The sequence below is a fragment of the Bos indicus x Bos taurus genome, chromosome 21, assembly GCF_003369695.1.
Source record: "Bos indicus x Bos taurus breed Angus x Brahman F1 hybrid chromosome 21, Bos_hybrid_MaternalHap_v2.0, whole genome shotgun sequence".
NCBI lineage: Eukaryota > Metazoa > Chordata > Mammalia > Artiodactyla > Bovidae > Bos > Bos indicus x Bos taurus.
In genome coordinates, this window is record NC_040096.1 from 2,228,815 (window position 1) to 2,244,104 (window position 15,290).

At 36.7% G+C, this 15,290-nt stretch overlaps 1 long non-coding RNA gene and 1 other non-coding gene across 5 annotated transcripts in view; both read left to right on the forward strand.

The window, feature by feature from the left end:
- The window catches only part of LOC113879504, a 139,920-nt gene that overhangs the window by 19,473 nt on the left and 105,157 nt on the right, over nt 1–15,290 (forward strand). For all 4 annotated transcript variants that reach the window (XR_003507342.1, XR_003507343.1, XR_003507341.1 and 1 more), the window contains exons 5-6: nt 11,882–11,958; nt 13,713–13,749. This is a non-coding gene — a long non-coding RNA (uncharacterized LOC113879504). The remainder of the gene's footprint in view (nt 1–11,881; nt 11,959–13,712; nt 13,750–15,290) is intronic.
- LOC113880211 lies at nt 12,660–12,726 on the forward strand. Its single transcript, XR_003507674.1, has one exon. It is a non-coding gene; the product is annotated as a small nucleolar RNA SNORD109A (small nucleolar RNA).

The window sequence follows — 15,290 nt, forward strand, 5'->3', positions numbered from 1 at the left end:
TTACTGGTAGCATCGTTAGGATTTTCTATGTATAGTATTATGTCATCTGCAAAGAGTGACTGTTTTAATTTTTCTTTTACAATTTGGCTTCCTTTCATTTCTTTTTCTTCTCTGACTGCCATGGCTAGGGCTTCCAAAAGTATGTTGAATAAGGTGGTGAGAATGGACACCCTTGTCTTGTTCCTGATCTTAGCTTTCAGATTTCAGGAAAGGCTTTCAGATTTTCACCACTGAGTGTGATGTCACCTATGATTTTGTCACATATGGCCTTTATTATGTTGCAGTAGGTTCCCTCTGTGCCCATTTTCTGGAAAGTATCATAAATGGGTATTTAATTTTATTAAAATAATTTTCTGATTCTGTTGACATGATCATATGGTTTTTATTCTTCAATTTGTTAATGGGGTGCATCACAGACATTTAGAGATATTGAAAAATTCTTGAATCCCATTTGATCATGATGTCTGGTCCTTTTAATGTATTTTAATGTATTGTTAGATTTATTTTGCTAGACTTTTATTGAGGATTTTTGCATCTATGTTCCTCAGTGCTATTGGCCTGTAATTTTTTTGTGTGATGTCTTTCTGTGGTTTGATATCAAAGTGATGGGGACCTCTTGAATAAGTTTGGCAGTGTTCCTTTCTCTGAAATTTTTTGGAAGAATTTCAGAAGGATAGATGTTAACTCTTCTCCAAAAGTTTGATTGAATTCACCTGTGAAGTCATCTGCTTCTAGATGTTTGTTCTGGGAGGAGTTTTTTCCCTCGGTTTCAATTTCAGTACTTGTGGTTCGTCTGTTTATACTATTTCTTCTTGATTCAATCTTGGAAGGTTGTACCTTTCTAAGAATTTATTTCTCCTAGGTTGTTCAGTTTATTGGCATATAGTTCCTTGTGGCGTCTCTCACAATCCTTTGTATTTCTGTGATGCAAGTTGTAACTTCTCCTTTTTCATTTCTAATTTTATTGATTTGAGTCCTCTCCCTTTTTTCTTGATGAATCTGGCTAAAGATTTATCAATTTTGTTTACCTTCTCAAAGAACCAGCTTTTAGGTTCATTGATCTTTGTTACTGTTCTCTTTGTCTCTATTTCAATTATTTCTGCTTTGGTCTTTATGATTTCTTTCCTTCTAATAACTTTGAGTTTTAATTGTCTCTCTAGTTGCTTTGGGTGTAAGGTTACATTGTTTACTTGGGATTTTTCTTGTTTCCTGAGGTAAGATTGTATTGCTATAAATTTCTATATTAGAACTGCTTTTGCTGTGTTTTTGGATCATCATGTTTTCTTTTACATTTGCCTGTCTATATTTTTTTATTTCCTCTTTGGTTTCTTCAGTGATCCATTAGTTATTTAGTAGCATACTATTTAACCTCTATGTGTTTCTGGTTTTTATAGTTTGTGGGTTTTTTTTTTGTTTTTTTCTTATAGTTGATTTCTAATCTTATAGTATTGTGGTCACAAAAGATGCTTGATATAATTTTAAGTTTTAAAAATTTACTGAGGCTCAATTTTTGGCCCAAGATGTGATCTATCCTGGAAAATGTTCCATGTGCACTTGAAAAGAATGAGTATTCTGCTGCTTTTGAATGGAATGCTCTGTATATCAGAGAAGGCAATGGCAACCCACTCCAGTACTCTTGCCTTGGAAAATCCCATGGACGGAGGAGCCTGGTAGGCTGCAGTTCATGGGGTCACTAAGAGTCAGACACAACTGAGCAACTTCACTTTCACTTTCATGCATTGGAGAAGGAAATGGCAACCCACTCCAGTGTTCTTGCCTGGAGAATCCCAGGGACTGGGGAGCCTGGTGGGTTGCCATCTATGGGTTGCACAGAGTCGGACACGACTGAAGCGACTTAGCAGCAGTAGCTCTGTATATATAGCAATTAAGTCTATATGGTGTAATGTGTGATTTAATGCCCGTGTTTCCTTATTGATTTTCTTTCTGGATGATATGTTGTCCATTGTTGTAAGGGGAATGTTAAAGTTCTCTACTATTATTATGTTACTATCAGTTCCTCTTTTTATGGCTGTTAGTATTTGTCTTACATATTGAGATGCTCATATGTTGAGTGTATATATACATTTACAACTGTTATATCTTCTTACTGGGTAATCCCTCGACATTATGTAGTGTCCTTCTTTGCATCTTGTAACAGCCTTTATTTTAAAGTCTATTTTGTCTGATATGAGTATTGATACTCCAGCTTTGTTTTGATTCCATTTGCATGAAGTATCTTTTTCCATTCTCTTACTTGCAATCTGTCTGTGTCCCTAGATCTGAAGTGGGTCTCTTGTAGACAGCACCTATACAAGTCTTGTTCTTGTATCCATTCAGTCACTCTGTGTCTTTTGATTGGGGCATATAATCCATTTACATTTAAGCAAATTACCAATGTTTATGCTTAATGCCATTTTGTTCATTTTTATGAATATTTTCTGTAGGTCTTTTTTCTTTCTCTTTTGTTTTCTTTTCTTGTGGTGTGATGTACATACAATTTTAGTGTTGTGCTGGTGTTGCTTTTTCTTTTGTTTGTGTATCTATTGTAGTTTTTTGGTTTGTGATTACCATGCAGTTTTGATATAGCAGTCTATATAAATATAAGATTGTTTTAAGTTGCTGGTCTTTTAATTTCCAGTGCATTTCCAATACCTTGCCTTTTTATACTTCTCACAATTGCTAGATTTGATGCTGTATTTGTGTGCAGATGATTTCCCACTTCTATTTTATCTTTGCCTTTAACAGTGAGTGATCCCATTTGTAATTTTTGTTGTTGTTGTTTGTTTCTAGTTGTGGCCTTTTTGTTTCCACCTAGAGAAGTTCCTTTAGCATTTCTTGTAAAGTTGGTTTGGTGGTGCGGAATTCTCTGGGTTTTTGCTTGTCTGTAAAGCTTCTGATTTCTTTGTTGATTCTGAATGAGGGCCTTGGTGGGTATAGTATTCTTAGTTATAGGTTATTCCCTTTCATCACTTTAACTATATCATGCCACTCCCTTCTGGCCTGCAGAGTTTCTACTTAAAAATCAGCTGATAACCTTATGGGGATTTCCTTGTATATTATTTTTTGCTTGTTGGTTTTAATACTTTTTTCTTTTTTTCCCAGTTTTATCAATATGCATCTCTGCATGTTCCTTCCTGGGTTTATCCTGCCTAGTGAAGTGAAAGTCGCTCAGTTGTGTCCAACTCTTGCGACCCCATGGACTGTAGCCTGCGAAGTTCCTCCATCCATGGGATTCTCCAGGCAAGAATACTGGAGTGGGTTGCCATTTCCTTCTCCAGGGGATCTTCCCAATCCTGGAATCGAACCCATGTCTCCTGCATTGCAGGCAGATTCTTTACCGACTGAGCTAGGAAGGAAGCCCATTATCCTACCTGGGACTCTGCAATTCCTGAACTTGGGTGACTGTTTCCTTTTCCATATCAGGGAAATTTTGAGATATGATCTCTTCAAATATTTTCTCAAGCCCTTTCTCTCTCTCTTTTTCTGGGACATCTATAATGCAAATTTTGGTGAATTTAATGTTGTCCCAAGGTCTCTAAAACTGTCCTCATTCATTTATGTTCTTTTTACTTTATTTTGTTCTGCCGCAGTGAGTCCCATCATTTTGTCTTCCAGCACATTTATCTGTTCTGCCTCATTTACTCTGCTACCGATTTCTTCTAGTGTATTTTTAATTTCACTAGTTGTATTGTTTATCTCTGTTTTTTCCTTTATATCTTCTAGCTCTTTGTTAAACATTTCTTGTATCTTTTTAGTCTGTTCCTCCATTCTTTTTATAAGATCTTGGATCATCTTACTATCATTACTCTGAATTCTTTTTCAAATACATTGCCTATTTCCACTTCACATAGTTTTCCTCTGGCATTTGTCTTGTTCCTTCATCTGGAACATATTCCTCAGCCACCTTATTTTGTCTAAGTAATCCACAGGCTACAGGATCATAGTTTCCCTTGGTTCTGGTATCTTCCCCCTTGTGAGTGAGGCTGATCCAAGAGACTTGCTCAGGCTTCCTTGTGGGAAGTACTGGTGGCTTCCCACCAGTTGGTGAAGCTGGATCCTGTCCCTCTGGTGGACAGGGCCCTGTCGAGGGGTGTATTTAGTGGTAGCTGTGGGCTCAGAAAGACTTTAAGTGGCCTATACCAAGGGAACATTTCATGCAAAGATGGGCTCGATAATGGACAGAAATGGTAGGGACCTAACAGAAGCAGAAGATATTAAGAAGAGGCGGCAAGAATACACAGAAGAACTGTACAAAAAAAGATCTTCATGACCCAGTAATCACAATGGTGTGATCACTCACCTAAAGCCAGGTATCCTGGAATGTGAAGTCAAGTGGGTTTTAGGAAGCATCACTACGAACAAAGCTAGAGGAGGTGATGAAATTCCAGTTGAGTTATTTCAAATTCTGAAAGATGATGCTGTGAAAGTGCTACACTCAATATGGCAGCAAATTGGAAAACTCAGCAGTGGCCACAGGACTGGAAAAGGGCAGTTTTCATTCCAATCCCAAAGAAAGGCAATGCCAAAGAATGCTCAAAATACCACACAATGCTCATCTCACATGCTAGTAAAATAATGCTCAAAATTCTCCAAGCCAGCCTTTTTCAATACAGGAACCATGAACTTCCAGATGTTCAAGCTGGTTTTAGAAAACGCAGAGGAACCAGGGATCAAATTGCCAATATCCCCTGGATCATCAAAAAAGCAAGAGAGTTCCAGAAAAACATCTATTTCTGCTTTATTGACTATGCCAAAGCCTTTGACTGTGTGGATCACAATAAACTGTAGAAAATTCTGGAAGAGATGAAAATACCACACCACCTGACCTGCCTCTTGAGAAACCTGTATGCAGGTCAGGAAGCAACAGTTAGAACTGGACATGGAACAGACTGGTTCCAAATAGGAAAAGGAGTACGTCAAGGTTGTATATTGTCACCCTGTTTATTTAACTTATATGCAGAGTACATCATGAGAAACACTGGACTGGAAGAAACACAAGCTGGAATCAAGATTGCCGGGAGAAATATCAATAACCTCAGATATGCAGATGACACCACCCTTATGGCAGAAAGTGAAGAGGAACTAAAAAGCCTCTTGATGAAAGTGAAAGTGGAGAGTGAAAAAGTTGGCTTAAAGCTCAACATTCAGAAAACTAAGATCATGGCATCTGGTCCCATCACTTCATGGGAAATAGATGGGGAAACAGTGGAAACAGTGTCAGACTTTATTTTTTTGGGCTCCAAAATCACTGCAGATGGTGATTGCAGCCATGAAATTAAAACTTTCCTTGGAAGGAAAGTTATGACCAACCTAGATAGCATCTTAAAAAGCAGAGACATTACTTTGCCAACAAAGGTTCATCTAGTCAAGGCTATGATTTTTCCAGTAGTCATGTATGGATGTGAGGGTTGGACTATAAGAAAGCTGAGCGCCGAAGAATTGATGTTTTTGAACTGTGGTGTTGGAGAAGACTCTTGAGAGTCCCTTGGACTGCAAGGAGATCCAACCAGTCTATCCTAAAGGAGATCAGTCCTGGGTGTTCATTGGAAGGACTGATACTGATACTGAAGCTGAAACTCCAGTACTTTGGCCACCTCATGTGAAGAGTTGATTCATTGGAAAAGACCCTGATGCTGGGAGGGATTGGGAGCAGGAGGAGAAGGGGAGACAGTGGATGAGATGCCTGGATGGCATCACCAACTCGATGCACATGAGTTTGGGTGAACTCTGGGAGTTGGTGATGGACAAGGAGGCTTGGCGTGCTGTGATTCATGGGATCGCAAAGAGTTGGACACGACTGAGCGACTGAACTGAACTGAACTGATATGCTGATGGGGGGTTGGGTGTGTTGTGTTCCAGCCCTGTGGATTTTTTGGCCTGAGGCATCCTAGCACTGGAGCTAAGGGCTCTTGGGTGAGGCCAGATGTTGACATCTAAATGGTCGCCTCTAGAACAGCTCATGCCAGTGAGTACCCCCGAATACCTCTACCACCAGTATTCTTGTCCCTGTAGTGATTCCCTGTAGAGTTGCCCTCTGCCTCCTCAGGAGACCTTCCAAGTCCAGCAGGTAGGTCTGGCTGAGGCTCCAGACCTTCATAAAGTCACTTTTTTTCTCCCTGGGTCCTGGTGTACACAAGACCTTGTGTGTGCTCTCCAAGAGTATAGTTTCTGTTTCCCAAAATCCTATGGTGTCCCCTCAATCAAGCCCCACTAGCTCTTAAAGTCAAATGCTCTGAGGGGCTCCTGCACCTGATGTCAGGCGCCAAATAAGGGAGCCTTACTTGGAGTTCAGAATTCTCACACCTATGGGGGAATTTCTGTGGTATAATTATTTTCCAGTTTGTGGGTCTCCCACCTGGTGGCTATGGCAGTTCATTGTACTGTGTATGTGCCATATCTACCATCTTGTTGTAGCTTCTTCTTTGTCTTTGGAAGTGGAGTATCTTTTTTGTAGGTTTGTCTTTTTTTTTTGTCAGTGGTTATTCAGCATATGGTTGTGAGTTTGGTGTGTTCATGAAAGTAGGTGAGATCAGCTCCTTCTATTCCACCATCAGCCTTGAATCCAGGTTGCTGACTTAGGTCAGTTCAGCTCTCACAACATGAGTCATCTGAAAAATTGAACTGGGAAGCTTAGATCTTGAGTAGCCATTCCATTTCTGGGAAGATGTTTTCTGCATACACATTCAGCAACCATAGTAGCTTCAGAGCAATTGTCCCTCTGTGTCTGCAGAGGATTTGTTCCAGGAACCACGAGGATAATAGAATCCTATTCAATCCCTTACATAAATTGGTGTCACTGTAGCTTTTAATGTATTAATATTTATTTTTATTGAAATGCAATTGATGTGCAATATGATGTTAGTATCAAGTGTGCTAACAGTCATTTGACACTTATTACATACATTATGAAATAGTCACCACAATAAATCTAGTAACCACTTGTCTTCATATGCAGTCATTACAATGTTATTGACCATATTCCTTATGCTATATACTACATTCCAAAGGCTTATCTATTTTATAGCTTAAAATTCGTACCTCTTAATTCCTTTCACCTATTTTACCTATGTGCCCCCACCCCTGTAGAAAACACCAATTTTTTTTTCTCTGTATTTATGAGTCTGCTTTGGTCTTTTGTTTGTATTGGTAATTGATTCCACAGTTAAATGAGGTCATATTATATTTGTCATCTGTTTGACTTACTTCACTTACCATAATACTCTATAAGTCCATCCATGTTTTCATAAATGTCAAATTGTATTCTTTTTATGGATGAGTAATATTCAATTGCATATATATATATATCATATATTTTTATTCATTCATCTATCAATGGACACTTAAACTGTTTCCATATCTTGGCTATATAAATAATGCTATAATAAACATGAGGGTGAATATATATTTTTTCAATTAGTATCTTTGTTTTATTTGTGTAAATACCCAGCAGTGAAATTGCTGGATTATATAGCAATTATATTTTAAATATCTTGAGGAAGCTCTATACTGTTTTCCATAGTGACTACACCAATTTGCAATCCCACCAACAATGCATAAGAGTGCACTTTTCACCACATCCTAAACAACACTTATTTGTTGACTTTTTTATTATTTAATGTAATTTTGATAGATATAAGGTAGTATTTTATGTTGGTTTTTATTTGCTTTTCCCTGATGTTTATTAATGTTAGCATCTTTTCATGTATCTGTTGTCCATCTGTATATCTTCTTTGGAAAAACGTCTGTTCAGGTCCCCAGCTCATTTTTTAAGTGGGTGTTTTTTTCTGATGTACAGTTGTATATGTACATCCAAGCTTGTTTTGGTTAGTTGGAGTCAAGTTTCCAAATTTTAGAATTATTTGTTCTAGCTCTGTAAAAAAAGAAATACCATTGATGTTTTCATAGGGATTTAATTGAATCTAAGGTTGGCTTGCATACAATGATCACTTTAAAAATACTAATTCTTCCAATCTATAAGCATGAAGTGTATTTCCATTTATTTGTGTCATCTTCAATTTCTTTCATCAGTCTTATCGTTTGAGTGCAAGATTTTTACCTCCTTGGTTAGAGTTATGCCAGGATATTTTATCCTTTTTGATGCAATTATAAATCAGATTATTTTCTTAATTTCTCTTTTGATACTTTGTTATCAGTATATGCTGCTTCCCTGGTGGCTCAGACGGTAAAGCATCTGCCTGCAATGTGGGAGACCCAGGTTCAATCCCTGGGTTGGGAAGATCCTCTGGAGAAGGAAATGACAACCTACTCCAGTACCCTTGACTGAAAAATCCCATGGATGGAGGAACCTGGTGGGCTACAGTCCATGGAGTTGCAAAGAATCAGACATAATATTGAAGTGAGAGACTTCACTATCAGTATATAGAAATGTAACATTTTTTTCATCAATATTGTGTCCTGTGACTCTACTAAAGCCACTGAAGATTTCCAGTAGTTGTTTGGTGATGTCTTGAGGAGTTTTTATATATAGCATCCTGTCATCTGTAAACAGTGACAGATTTACTTCTTTCCAATTTAGTTTTACTTTTTGTCTGATTTTTGTGGCTAGGACTTCCAATACTATGCTAAATAAAAGTGGTAAGAATGGGTATCCTTGTCTTGCTCCTGATCTCAGAGATGTATTTACTTTTTCACCACTGAATTGATGTTAGCTGTGGGCTTGTCATAAATGGCCTTTATTTTGTTGTGTTTATTCTATACCTAATTTGTTGGAATTTTTATTAAATGGATGTTGAATTTTGTCAAAAGCATTCTCTGAATCTATTGAGAAGGTTTTTATGATTTTTATTCCACATTGATTAATTTGTGAATATTGAACCACCTTCCATTCCTAGGCTAAATCCTAGGAATTAGGAAGCCATCTAGTCCTTGACATTTTTGTTAGAAGTTTTAAATTAATGATTCTTTTTTTATTACTGCTAATTTGGTGTTTATACTGTCTGTTTTTTTCTGATTCTATCTGGGCAGATTGTATAAGGAATTGATTCATTTTTTCTAGGTTTTACATTTTATTGGTGTATATTGTTCATAGTCAGAGAAGGCAATGGCATCCCACTCCAGTACTCTTGCCTGGGAAATCCCATGGACGGAGGAGCCTGGTAGGCTACAGTCCATGGGGTCGCGAAGCATCAGACACGACTGAGCGACTTCACTTTCAATATTCATTTTCATGCACTGGAGAAGGAAATAGCAACCCACTCCAGTATTCTTGCCTGGAGAATCCCAGAGACAGAGGAGCCTGGTGGGCTGCCATCTATGGGGTCACACAGATTTGGACACGACTGACACGACTTAGCAGCAGCAGCATTGTTCATAATAATCTCTTATGATATTTTGTATTTCTGTGGTGCTGATTGTAATTTTTTTATTTTTATTACTGATTTTATTTGAACCTGCTCTCTTTCTTGGGGATTCTTGGTATCATTGAATTTTCTATTATTTCTTATTCTCTGTTATTATTTCCACTTTTATCTTTATTATTTCTTTTCTTTTAATAACTTTTGGGTTTGTTTGCTCTTTTTTCTAGTTCCTTTAGATGTAACTTTATATATTGTTTGAGATGTGATTGTTTTCTGAAGTAGGTTTGTGTGACTATAAATTTTCATCGTAGAACTGCTTTGTGACTAATATTTTGGAATGTTGTCTTTAGATTTTCATTTATCTTCAGGTATATTATTTTTTTATTTGTTTTAGTTGGAGGCTAATTACTTTACAATATTGTGGTGGTTTTTGCCATACATTGACATGAATCAGCCATGGGTGTACATGTTTCTCCCCATCCCGAAGCCCTCTCCCACCTCCTTCCCCATCCCATCCCACCAACTTTGAGTGCCCTGTTTCATGCATTGAACTTGGACTGGTCATCTATTTCACATATGGTAATATACATGTTTCAATGCTATTCTCTCAAATCATCCCACTCTTACCTTCTCCCAGAGTCCAAAAGTCTGTTCTTTACATCTATCTGTGTTTCTTTTGTTGTCTTGCATATAGGGTTGTTGTTTTTATTGTTTAGACCCCATGTTTTTGATTCTGTGCCATTTTTCTTGTAATTGATTTCTAGTATATAATTGTGATTGGAAAAAATGCTTGATCTGATTTCAATTCTCTTAAATTTATTGAGACATCTTTGTGGCCTAGCACGTGATCTATCCTGGAGAATGTTCCATGTGTATTTGAAAATAATATTTATTTTGCTGCTTTTGGGTAGAATGTTCTACGTATATCTATTAAGGCTACATGATCTAACATTTCATTTAAGCCCAATGTTTCCTCATTGATTCTCTGTATGGATGATCTATCTGTTCATTGAGGTAATTGTGGTATACAAGTTCTATGTGTGTGTTAGTCTCTCAGTCATGTTCGACTCTTTGCAACCTGCCAGTCTCCTCTGTCCATGGGATTGTCTCAGCAAGGATACTGAAGTAGGTAGCCATTCCCTTCTCCAGGTGATCTTCCTGACCCAGGGATTGAACCCAGGTCTCCTGTGTTGCAGGTAGATTCTTTACCATCTAAGCCAGCAGGGAAGCCTAGAAGTCCTGTACTATTATTTTATTACTGTCAGTTTCTTTCTTTATGGTTGTCACTATTTGCTTTATGTTTTTAGATGATCCTATTTTGAGTGCATAGATATTTTCTATTGTTATATCTTATTGCTAGGTTGATCACTTAATCATTATATAATGTCCCTCTTTGTTTCTTATACAGTTTGTTTTAAGTCTATTTTGTCTGATGTAAGTATTGCTATTCAAGATTTCTTTTTTTTCCATTCACATGGAATACCTGTTTTTATTCCTTATTTTCAGTCTGTATATATCTTTCAATCTGAAATGAGTTTATAGGTAGTATATAGTGTGTGTGTGTGTGTGTGTGTATCCTGTTTTTATATTTATTTAGCACCATTATATGTCTTTTGAGTGGAATACTCAGTCCATTACAACTAAAGTAATTATTGGTAATTATGTACTTATTTTCATTTTGTTAATTGTTTCCTGGTTTTTGTTAAAAAATGTATCCTATCCTATGTGTTTCAATATGAACACATGTCTTCTGTGGCTATGGAGTATAAATCTATCAGATAGAAGAAGTATCACATTGAATACTTTGCATACTTTTATAATCTTTTAGGTGATATAACCCAAGTTCACAGTTAACTACTGTTTCTTTAGACCTGGGTTCGATTGTTTCTATTATACCAAATATACGTATCAGCACTGAAAATCACCTCACTGCAATACCACTTCATGTATCTTTTTAGACAGAGGAACCTTGGGATCCTTCTGGAGTTGCCATTATAACCAAAGTTACTAAAATCAAGTCGAATACCCACCTATGCTGTTTTCCCTATAAGCTGGATGCAAATGGTAAATTCTCAAGAGAATTAGTATGGTGTAAGGAATGCTTATTGGTTGATAGTTGTCCTGTCTGGATCAAGGATGAGCATAAGTATCAGGGTTACTGAAATCCATCCAAGTGGCCTTAGACAAGTAACACTCCCAGAACTGGCTTAATTGATAACTTCCTCAAATATCTCTCAATACCCCTACCACATGCATTGCATTTTTTAATCACAGGATATTTTTATATCATAAGGTACTTATATATTATATAGTCTTTATTAGATACAACTTTAGAATTTTCCATTTCAGATAACTGCTCTGTCATTTGCATAGTTCAGTAGAGAGGATTATAGGCTATTTGCAAAAAGTAAAAAACTCAGAGAGGGAGCAAGTGGCAAGTGAAATAGGAAGGGTGACAGTGCGTGAAGCAACTGTGAAGTTTGTGGAAAGAAATGCCCATATGATTAAAATGGAATCACGCATGGTTTGATCTGATCTATTTTCTTTGTGGTGTTTTGCTGCAGGTCAAAAACTAGAACAAGTTACCGTGCTTTCAAGTGAACAAGTTATTTTCAAGGAAGGAAAGTGAGCAGCTACACTGGTACAGTTGTAATTCTTATGTGTTTTATAACTAATGATGTCAATAGTCAATGTCTGTAAGGTCATTCTTTCAGAGACTCAAGGGAAAATACTTTTATGATAGATATATCTTTTCTTGTGAATGTCTCTATATGGTTCAAGGAATTCTGATTATTGTTTCTTCCCTTTTTAGAACCTTTTTTATAAACAGTAACATGAATAATTTTGGAGAGTCATTGTCATATTTCCTCTTCACCATTTTGTATTGAATGACAATAATCTTGTAATTAAATGCAAATATGCTAAACATTGTTACTTTTAATTTTTATCTGGCACATTCAGAACATAGATGCTTCTACTTATATTTGTACTGTAACTATACTACATATAACTTTGCTACATTATTTACTTTTCAAATTTTTAGTTAAATTTTCTTTATTTTCCCAATAGATTTTATCTAATTTTATTAGAACAATTCAAAGTCACAGTTTTCCTCATATATATATATATATATATATATATATACGCACACACACACATATATATATGAGGGTTTTATAAATAAATATATATATATATATATATAAAAGAATTTCATTATTCAGGAACTAAATATAACGTTTACTATACCAGATACTATTCTTTATTCATAATGCAGTAGGTAAGCCTGAAGGAAATGAGCCTGGCTATGGAAATGCTTATTTGTTGGGAGGGTGCTTGTCTGGATCGATGATGAGAAAAACTGTCTGAGGATGCTGAGGGACTCATTCCAGATGTCAATCTGAGGTCCAGATGAATGCCCCTCTAACCGGACAAGTAAGACTCTCAGAGCCTGGCTCTATGTGGTGACCCCTCAGTGACAACATGCCAATGTTAGTGTGCTTTTTTTCTTCCTCAAAGAAAAGGGCATTAGTGTCCTATCCTGTAGGGCATTATATATCGTTATGATATAGTGATCAATTTTGCTTTATTTTGCTCTTTGAATAAAGAGTCATAAACATGACTCTATATATACATGTGTGGCTTTCCTGGTGGATCAGTGGTAAAAAACCCACCTGCCAATGCAGGAGATGTGGATTTAATCCCTGGGTCGTAAAGATCCCCTAGAGAAGGAAATTGCAACCCACTCCAGTATTCGGAGAAGGCACTGGCGACCCACTCCAGTACTCTTGCCTGGAAATCGCATGGACGGAAGAGCCTGGTAGGCTGCAGTCCATGGCGTCGCTAAGAGTCGGACACGACTGAGCAACTTCACTTTCACTTTTCACTTTCTTGCATTGGAGAAGGAAACGGCAACCCACTTCAGTATTCTTGCCTGGAGAGTCCCAGGGACAGAGGAGCCTCGTGGTCTGCCGTCTATGGGGTCGCACAGAGTTGGACATGACTGAAGCGACTTAGCAGCAGCAGCCAGTATTCTTGCCTGGGAAAATCCAGACAGATGAGCCTGGTGGGCTACAGAGGAGCCAGGGGGGCTACAGTCCATGGGGCTGCAAAAGAGTTGGATATGACTAAAGCACTTAAAAAACAACAAATATACTTGTATATAGGAAATAGTTCTTGAGTAATGAATGAGAAAATGAAAAAGGTTAAATTAAGAAGGGGACAAGCAACTGTGATAGGTACTGAAAGTCTCATTAAAGTTGGACTTAAAGAAGGGAACACCACATGCATGCAGTAAATAATGGTAATAGAACCAAATTTTAGTTCTTTGTTATTTCTGCTATTGAATATTTTCTAAGACTCTGCTTTCCTTTTTGTCATGTTTTGCTGAGACAGCAGGACTGGAATCAGGACTTCCGCTTCAGAGGATGGGGTGAGTAGCTATTTGAAATTCATTTATCATATGCTCTGTACCAGGTCCTGAGGTTTCTCTGTTTATCTTGAGAATATTTTGGTGATGTGTCCTTTTGCTCACTAAGGTCACTTACATTATTAAATCTTTATAACTTCTTTTGTTTTGACTTTTTTCTGCTTTGATGGAAAAATGTCAAATTTTAGAGAATTTTTGGCAATTTCATAGTGGATCAAAAAATTATTGTAGTAAAATTCTATATGTGCCAAAATATTTTGAGATTTTCCTCATCTTTTTAGTTGTTGGGATTTCAAGATACCAACATGATAATTCATAAGTTTTGTGATCTCAGTGTACTATATTTTTGTTTCTGCTTTAGCATAAATTAGTTGTTTGATTAACATAAATTAGTTGTCATTCATTTTTGCAACATGGAAAGTTGTACATGAGCTTTTTAGATCTCTTCAAGACCATGAAGTTTTTATACGATAAATGTTGTTCCTTTTGAAACACAAAATAGTTCAATTTTAAATATTGTATTGTACTAGAAAAAGAGTATTATTTAGAGATATTAAATGGAGAAATATGAAATATCAATATCATATATGGCATCATCATTATTTCTTCCCAAAACTTAAAATATGCCTCACCAAAAAGAGTAGTCCATATATTTCCTGGCAAGCTATGTTGAAGATTATGTGTTACTTAGGACTGTGACATTAATGCCCTAAGAATAAGTAAAGGTTTTTCCTGACAAACCTCTGTCACAAATTCTATCAAGTAGTATTTATGCTTGTGTTTATTATGTATTGTTTATTTATGTATATATTCTCTAGAACTATAGAATATAATTCTAAAGAGCTGATTAATAACTAAAAAATAGTTATGGATTAAAAAGGAAATTGGCTTAGCCAGATATTTAAATGAACTCTAGAACCTCAATCATTAACAAACATTGAGCAAGCATCTGAATAGTAGGAACAATGGAAAACATGTTTTTACTTTAAATATACCTTCTCAAAACCCCTTATTTGTATATTTATTTCTGTTAGTAGATGCACAGTGCCATGAAGTCAGGGATACTGTCTCAGTCCAAAGACTATAATACCTAATTCCCCAGTGGGTTTTAGGGAATAATTTTTTTTAATTTATTTATTTCAATTGGAGGATAATTACAATATTGTGATGGTTTTTGGCATATATCAATATGAATTGACCACAGGCATACATTTGTCCCCTCCATCATGTACCCCCCTTCCACATCCCTCCCCACCTACAAGCAAGTGAGGGAGAGGAGTCACAAGGTGTGTGATCAGCTTGTGCAGAACCCTCTTACTGGCTGATGATGTAGTAGCAGGGTGGTGCCACAAGGGTTAACATTATCAGTCCTCAGGATTTAGTAAGTCTGGGGGCTACATGTTCGTGGTCATCAAGTAGTTAACTTCTTCCACTTGGTGGATGTTTTAGCATCTATAAAACAACTCAGTGCATCAGATACTGTTATTTAGGTACTTCAGAGAGAAACTAAGTGACTGCCATATGCCAAAATCTGTGACTGCCAT